Consider the following 7,988-nt stretch of genomic DNA (forward strand, 5'->3'; position numbering starts at 1 on the left):
TGCACTGTACTTTATCCTTATGCTGTAATGTATCATTACTGTTGCTGTAAAAAGAACCTGAAGGACAGAATTGGTGTTGCATATACTGTAGGGAATTAATGGGGATGATAAACACTATTATTACACAGCAACACAGAGCACGCCTTTGTGGACTCTAATTTCAGTTTGCCTTGTTCTGAATTGTTAATACAGTTTTTTTCTCAGACATCAGTGCTCCTTAATATCGGCGGTCATGGGATTCAAAACATGAAAGAGAATATGCGAGCACTTGACCAAAACAAAAAGGAACAGATAGCTTGAAGTGTGAATGCTCACCTCATCACTATTGTCCACGTTGTATGACCCCTTGAGAGCTACAGTGCATGTGTCTGTGGACTACTCCTCTTTTTTGATCTGTTTTCATCCCCTATTCCTAGCACCCCCCAGGATGAATATAGTCACTTTGAATGAACTCTAATGAGAATGTGTGAGGAATGCGGAAGTAACACATTCAGATCCAGTGCTCAGAGGTCAAAGGCAGACTAATGTTAGATTAAGCAGAGGTCACCCTCCTGACCAGTTGTCACAACTCTGCCCTGGGCCAAAATGCAAATCCCGCAGCTAAGGTTTTCCCTCAGGGTTAACTGTCAGATGAAGCTGTCAGAGATATTGGATCGGTGAAATCAATGCTTGATCTAAAGGGCAATGGCAGTGGACATATTCCATCTTCATTTTAACTGGATTGTTAACAAGGTTTAGGTTAATCTTTGATTACATGGTAGCACGTTAGTGTTTTGGATGTGGTAGTTTCATGGGCTGTTGTACAGGAAATTCTTTCATGTCCTCTGTACTCACACAGATTTCACCTCACAAAATGCAGATGCAACTAGGAGCATGATGACCAAGTACTGTCATAATTAGTATTAGTACTTGTGGATATGACCTCACTGTGTGAGGAATCGTTTCTCTTCACACTTACTTGCAAGTACTTGCAGTACGAACATAATTATTTGCTATCAGTATGCGTATGTGTGTAAAATTCCAACAGTCACACCCATGCATTATCAAATATAGATAGGAATAAAAAAAAAAATATGAAAAACACCTGTGTTGTTCCATTGTGTTCTTTTTACTAAGTCTAAGTCTAAGACTCAAAACTGCTGTTTGATATGAACAGAAAGGGGGTCATACTGAACATCTGGCCTTGGAACAAGACTGTAACAGCAAACCGTAAGTGTATAGCTGCTACTGTTTTCCCATCACTTAGAAGAATGCAGGCTTCAACTCTGATCTCTGTACAGGCCTCCAACAGTAGGGTTATTTTATTATTGTTTATTTATCATTTCATGTTTGTTTATGTTTTTGCCGGTGACAGACAGTTCCTTGCCACAGTCTGACTGTTCTGCCTGCTTGCCGGCAGTCGGTCATCAGCGTGTCGGCATCCTGTCGGCAGTCTGTTGGCGGATGGTCGGCAGCCCTGTGGCAGCTTCACGGGTAGGCGGGGATTAGGTCTGCGTGTGCGGGGTGAGGAGGGCAGCAGCATGTCTCCCATCTGTCCTGTGGCAGCTCCGTCCAATTGGACAGCCCGATTAGCTACAGGGTGAGGGAACTAAATGTACTAGGCATGCTCAGTAGTATTTATGATATTTCAAATGGATCCCAACTACTCACTGTCCTTGGGTAGACTCTACTGTTGCCAATTGAAAATGTCTGTGGTCACAGTTCCTTTAAGAATGTGCATATATTATGTTGTTAAAGGTTTAGCCAAACATATTCTTGATCTAAAGTGATTATTCAGTCAATCAGTTGGTAATCAGTTTATCATAATGGAATATGTATCCAAAAAGCGCTACACTGCTTTTAAGCCTAAGTTGCACCATTCATGGTATTAAGTCCAAACAGATATTATAATGACATAGAACTGATGGTTTCCCAGGGACAAGGAAAAACTGTGGTGATGGGAATATGTTGAATGCTGCCATCCTCATTCATCAAGTATGAAGTCTACACCAGACACTCTGTTTGATTAGATAAAATCTTGTGCTTTACTTGGCTATCTGCACACAGAACAACATGCAACATGCATACAGCAAAGCAACTTAATGCCGTCTACTGCTTTTGTTCATCATGATGTGAAATCCCTGTAACTGCAGGTCTTAAAGGCACATGACCCAATTACCAAACGTAACACATAGTGTGGTGAAACAGATCTGCTCTCCTTTCGAACTGTGAGCAGGAATTCAACCGGTTCTCAAAGATTGTGTTTGCCATCTAGATAGCGTTTGCATTTGCGTGGAGGCCACTTAAGCAGGGTGTGATTTCCCTTCATAAGCGTCCCTGAACACCATCTGGAGGACTCTTATCTGCAGCTGCGCAGCACCGAAGACCTCTCCGAAGACCATCAAAACAGGGCAGCAGGAAAACAGCCAGAATTTAGCAAGCGACAGAATTGAACAAAAGCACCGTGACTGGAAAGCGGCTACAATCCGAAAGGTACGCATTGATCTGAATGCAAGACCTGACCATCACTGACTGAGACGTGCAGAATCGCCTGAGAATAGAGTGACAGGATGCTTGAATGCTGAGGGGGTTAATTTTGAATGGGAGTCCTAAGGGCAGCAGACAGGCAAAAACTATACCTGCTTTACCAATGGAGCAATTTAAAACCGCAACCATCTGCACCAGTCTGAAAGTCTGCTCAGCCAGTCCAGGGATGGTGGGCGGTGCCTGTAACAGAGGACCAGCCCTGCGGTCAGCCCGACATAGGGCAACCTGAAGGGCCTGACTCGGGTGTTCCGGAGCACAATGGATATCCCATTTGCATTACATAGCTCAAAGAAATTGAGCCAAACCCTTGATGTTAACTGCTGCTCCGTTAGACATTAGACGTTTGATGTTTGCACACAAAAAACTCCAGTGGGAGTGTCCTTCTGAGGAAGTACCAGATTCAGTTGTGTGATGACATGAAGTATGAACCACAGTATTTTATTTGGGTCAACTGCTCCGCAGAAGCGGCCAAGACCTGCCACTCACCAGCTATTAGGTGCTTTTTTCCCCTCACATAACTCATTTCCCATGCAGATCTGGGATTTAGTCACTTTTTTTATCTCCACTCAATTGCAGCTGTCATTGGACAGGTGCCCCCAAATGCCACATTGGTTCCACTAGATAAAGCATCCATTGCAATTTACCGAGAACTGACTCTAATCAAACAAGGCCAAGTGCTGGATTAAAAGGACGAAGGGGTGGGTATCCTTCTCCTGCCAGATTAAAGTGATTTATTTCACTCGGCTTTTGATTTAAAGACACCCCTGTCCTGTAGATCCTCTGGGCTGTTTCGAGATAAGATTATTGTGTCAGATTGTTGTTCAGAGGATCAAATAATAAAAAGACAGCTTATCCTTTTAAACAAGGAAAACAAGACTGTGTATTAATAGTTCTCTGAAGTTGGGTATTTGCATAAAGTTCTGGTCGCACATTGCTGGTAGATGTGAACTGTTGGCTCATTTGAAATTGTTAACAAATACTTCATTGGCTCAAATATGAGGCAGTCATGCTTGTAAGGCAACAAACCTGTTTGAAGAAGAGGTTTTTTAATGACAAAAATGCAGTTATCAAGCTTAGAAATTATTGAACTTTGAACAATATTATTTTTTGTTGCACAGGAAGGGGGATTTTGAGACTTCTGTTTATACTAGCCTGTAGCCAATGGCTATTTCATAAACTAAAAGTCCCACAATGCATCACCGAGGAGCCATCATCAATTGGAGGGTATGGCACTTCTCATTGACATCCATTTTATGTCATAGTTGTATGACAAGGATGCCTGCTTTGACAGTTGCAACATTGCAACATCACAATTTTACAGTCAAGGAGGAAATTTAATTCATGTTTTTGTAAAGCAACAAAAAATTGTTTTTGGTGACATGTTAAATTTCAGATATTGTTTCTGGTGCCTACTATGTGTATAAATGTATTTTTTCCAAAGTCAGTTTTCCCATGATGCCTCCTTTTTCCATTTTGCATTAGCATGAGCAATACTTAGTACTCTATGAAGATAGGGTAAGTTACATTTATAAAATGTAATATTTTTAAAATGTAAAATAGAATAAAATTAAAAAAAAAATTATTAAAAAAAATAAAATGTATATTTTTAGGGGAAAAACACCACCTCATATTTGGGCCTATATGGTAAATTAAGCTTTTGATGTCAATGGAAGCCCTAGAATCTCTCACACTGTTTCCACCAGATGGGATATGGTGATGGTTGTGTACACTTATTCACCTTTTTTGGAACTCATATGTAAAATTATATATTTTTCTGCTTTTTATGAGAATTACTGCAGGTCTGCGGCAACTGTTGATCATCCTAAAGCATGTAAAGCAAGCTCACAGTGGTTTCAGCTCATACAATGTCACCTTTTTAGGAGTTGCTGGCTCAAAAGAAGAAAAAAAGATCTGCTATTTACAACATCTAGTTGCAACAATGACCATAGCAACAGTAACTATTTACCTTCAGCCTCATTTTGAGGCTGAACCACTACTTCTTCCCAAGACCACTGTGCAAACTCAAAGACAGATCAGATTAGTGTACTGTGCTGTTCGTAGACAGACAATGCTTCCACAGTGGAAGTGGAAGGAAGGAAGAAGAACCAAAGTGACAGGAAATGAAACAGAGCAGAGAGGGAATTGGGAGTCTTGATCTCTGGATACATTAACAAGGGTGCATTACAGAGTATTGGTCAACCTTAACAGTTTCTGATTGTTATAAAGTCTTATGTGGTTGTTTTAGTGAAACACTACACAAGGAGAAGAGGAGAGCAGTCCTTATTTTCTAACAAAAGTGTGTCATGGAAATCATGAGAAAATGAACCAAACACATCTCAAACATGGAGAGGTCAGACAGAACACAAGCAGGACCTTGTGCCATTCCAGTCTTAGCCCAGGTTGCACCATGAATCGGCCATAAATAAAGTCAGCTTTGTTAAAAATAAGAACTGCTCTCCTTTCCTCTCTCATTTAGACTTAGCCTCTTTCGCTTCCCCTCCACTCTGTACTTTTTGAGTGTATGAGACACAAAGGCACAGAGCATGTTAGACTTCCACTGAGGTTTTTTTTTTTCTCAGGTACATTCTCTTTTAGTGAGAATTTGAGGTTGTAATTGACTCCACTGGTGGGTATTTCAATTCCCCTCAATGGAACACTTTCAGGACTTACATGGGAGTGGTGATGCACCCTTAGCATTTGAAATCAAATTTGACACAGTGCTTAATTCAGTGTGTCAATGGTAGCCTGACAGATGATCTGTCTGACACAGTTGGGGTTGGATATGGAGCGACTCTTTCGAACTCAGAAAGTTATGGCTGAAAGGACCCAAAACTGGTGGAGTTTTCATGTGTTCCACTATATGGACAAAAGTATTCGGACGCCTGACCATTGTGACTGTAATGACATTGTATTCAAATACATCAAGTCAAGTCAAGTCAAGTTCATCTTTGTCGTGTGTATTAACAATACAATGAAATACTTGTGCTCCGACTGTCTCTGCCCTAACATGAAGGGCATACCGTCACAAAACCAACAAAGAAGGATACTACAGACCTACACAGACTATGTACACCTTGCACATGTAGATATACATTATATACACAGAATACAGTACACAATAGCATTACATTATATACACAGAATCCAGTATACATTATTTACACATAATACAGTACACAATAACATTACATATTATACAACGACAATGTGCAGTGCTCATGGTTGCCTCAGCTGTTCAGCAACCTGATTACCTGTGGGAAGAAACTGTTACGGAGATGGGTAGTACGTGATTTGATGCTCCGGTAGCGTTTTTTGGATGGAAGGAGCGAGAACAGAACGAGCGGGGTGGCTGGTGTCCTTAATGATGTTTTGGGCTTTCCTTTTGCATCGAGCAGTATAGATATTATGGAGTTGTGGTAGTTCTGTACCAATGATTTTTGCTGCTGTCTTTACAGTCCTTTGTAGCAGTCTGCAGTCCTGAGCAGTCAGGTTGCCACATATACTTTAATATGGAGTTGGTCCCCCTTTTGCAGCTATAACAGCTTCCACTCTTCTTGGAAGGCTTTCCACAAGATTTTGGAGTGTTTCTGTGGGAATTTGTGCCCATTCATTCTGTAGAGCATTTATGAGGTCAGGCACTGATGTTGGACGAGAAGGCCTGGCTCGCAATCTCCATTCCAGTTCATCCCAAAGGTGCTCGATGGGGTTGAGGTCAGGGCTCTGTGCGGGCCAGTCAAGTTCTTCCACACCGAATTCATCAAACCATGTCTTTATAGTCCCTGCTTTGTGCACTGGGGCACAGTCAGGTTGGAATAGAAAAGGGCCTTCCCCAAACTGTTTTGCCACAAAGTTGGAAGCATAGCATTGTCCAAAATGTCTTGGTATGCTGAAGCATTAAGATTGTCCTTCACTGGAGATAAGGGGCCTAGCCCAAATCCTGAAAAACAGGTGTGGCCAAATACGTTTGTCCATATAGTGTATCATGTGTGAGCCACTGATCTGAACCAATAAATATGTTTTGCTGTAGAGAGCGATTTCATCAAACAGGCTGATGCTTGATGGCACATGATAGCTCCACCTACCATGGGGTTTGGGAGACCTCACTCTGCTGTTCAGTGACCCCAACTATGAGCCAAGTTTAAGCTCTGCCCCTTATAGATTTTTCCCATAAAATTTCTTTACAGCCTTGTCTGCCACAATGTATCTGCTCTTAAATTTACTCACACACATAGTTTAGATTCGATGTCCTCACATATACCACTGAAATATTTAAGCCTTCTAAGAAAGTAGCCCTCTAATGTCTATCACTGAAATGCTCTATACATACCTTCCATATTGCACAGTTCCATGTTCCAAACTTGACACAACACACTGATAAATAAAGGCACATTTGACCTATTTCAGGTGTGAGAGAACTCATGCACTTGGACCACTGTTGAAGCCACAGGTATTGATCCAGCATCAAAATGCACACAAATAATCTATGGAACTACATGTAAAGAAATATCCATTTTCCTCTAAAACACATCCATGACAGTGTTATTAAAACATATTTGAACTCACACAAATGCAGAAATGGAGGATGTGGTAAATATACGGAGGGCAGCAAGCTGTATCTAAATAAAGGCCATGGGCCCTGTTTCACATAAGACCAGACTGCATCCTCCTGCTTGGATAAAACCTTTGGGCCACAAGTTTGCTGGAAATCTGACAGGCCATGGTATATAGCAAACTTTTCCATGGATCCGCTGTTAGCGTGCCTCTGCCCAACCCGGTGTGGCACCCACACGGTGTCAACCTGTCAACCTGTCAACACAAAGAAACCTGCCCCCTGTGTCATCCCCACACCATTCACACACAGCCAGCAGGAGGAATCTGCCTCACAGACAAGAGGATTCAGGTGTTAGGGAGTGCATGTGGTGGGGGGGTGCAAGACCAACTACACCAGCACTAGCCAACTATTCGGAAAAGCATACCAGCTTCTATCAGCTATCAGCCAGCTGTTATCTCTAGCCCTAGCGCAAGCCCTACCCCAAATGCTAACCATAACGCTAATTGTAGCCCTAAAGCTGACGCTAACCCTAGCCCTAACCCTAACCCTAACCCTAACTCCAAACCTCTAACCCTAAAACCCTTAAACCCTAAAGCCCTAACCATAAAGCCCAAACCCCTTACTCTAAACCCTAACCTCAAACCCTACCCCTAACTCCAACCCCAAAACTCTAACCCTAACCCGAACTCCAATTATCTTAACCATAACCCTAACCCCAGCTCCAATCCTACAACTCTAACCCCTAGAATGTGCACAAGTGTGTATGTGTGTTTAACCTGGTGGGACAGTAGGGACTGTTTGTGGGCCCCTGGGGTTTCCCACCCCCCCCCCCCCCCCCACACATTTTTTGGGAAACAGGGGGTCCTTTTCTGATCCTCACCCAACCCCAACCCCAACCTCCCAACCACCT

This window comes from Megalops cyprinoides, chromosome 22 (genome assembly GCF_013368585.1).
Source record: "Megalops cyprinoides isolate fMegCyp1 chromosome 22, fMegCyp1.pri, whole genome shotgun sequence".
NCBI classification, from domain to species: domain Eukaryota; kingdom Metazoa; phylum Chordata; class Actinopteri; order Elopiformes; family Megalopidae; genus Megalops; species Megalops cyprinoides.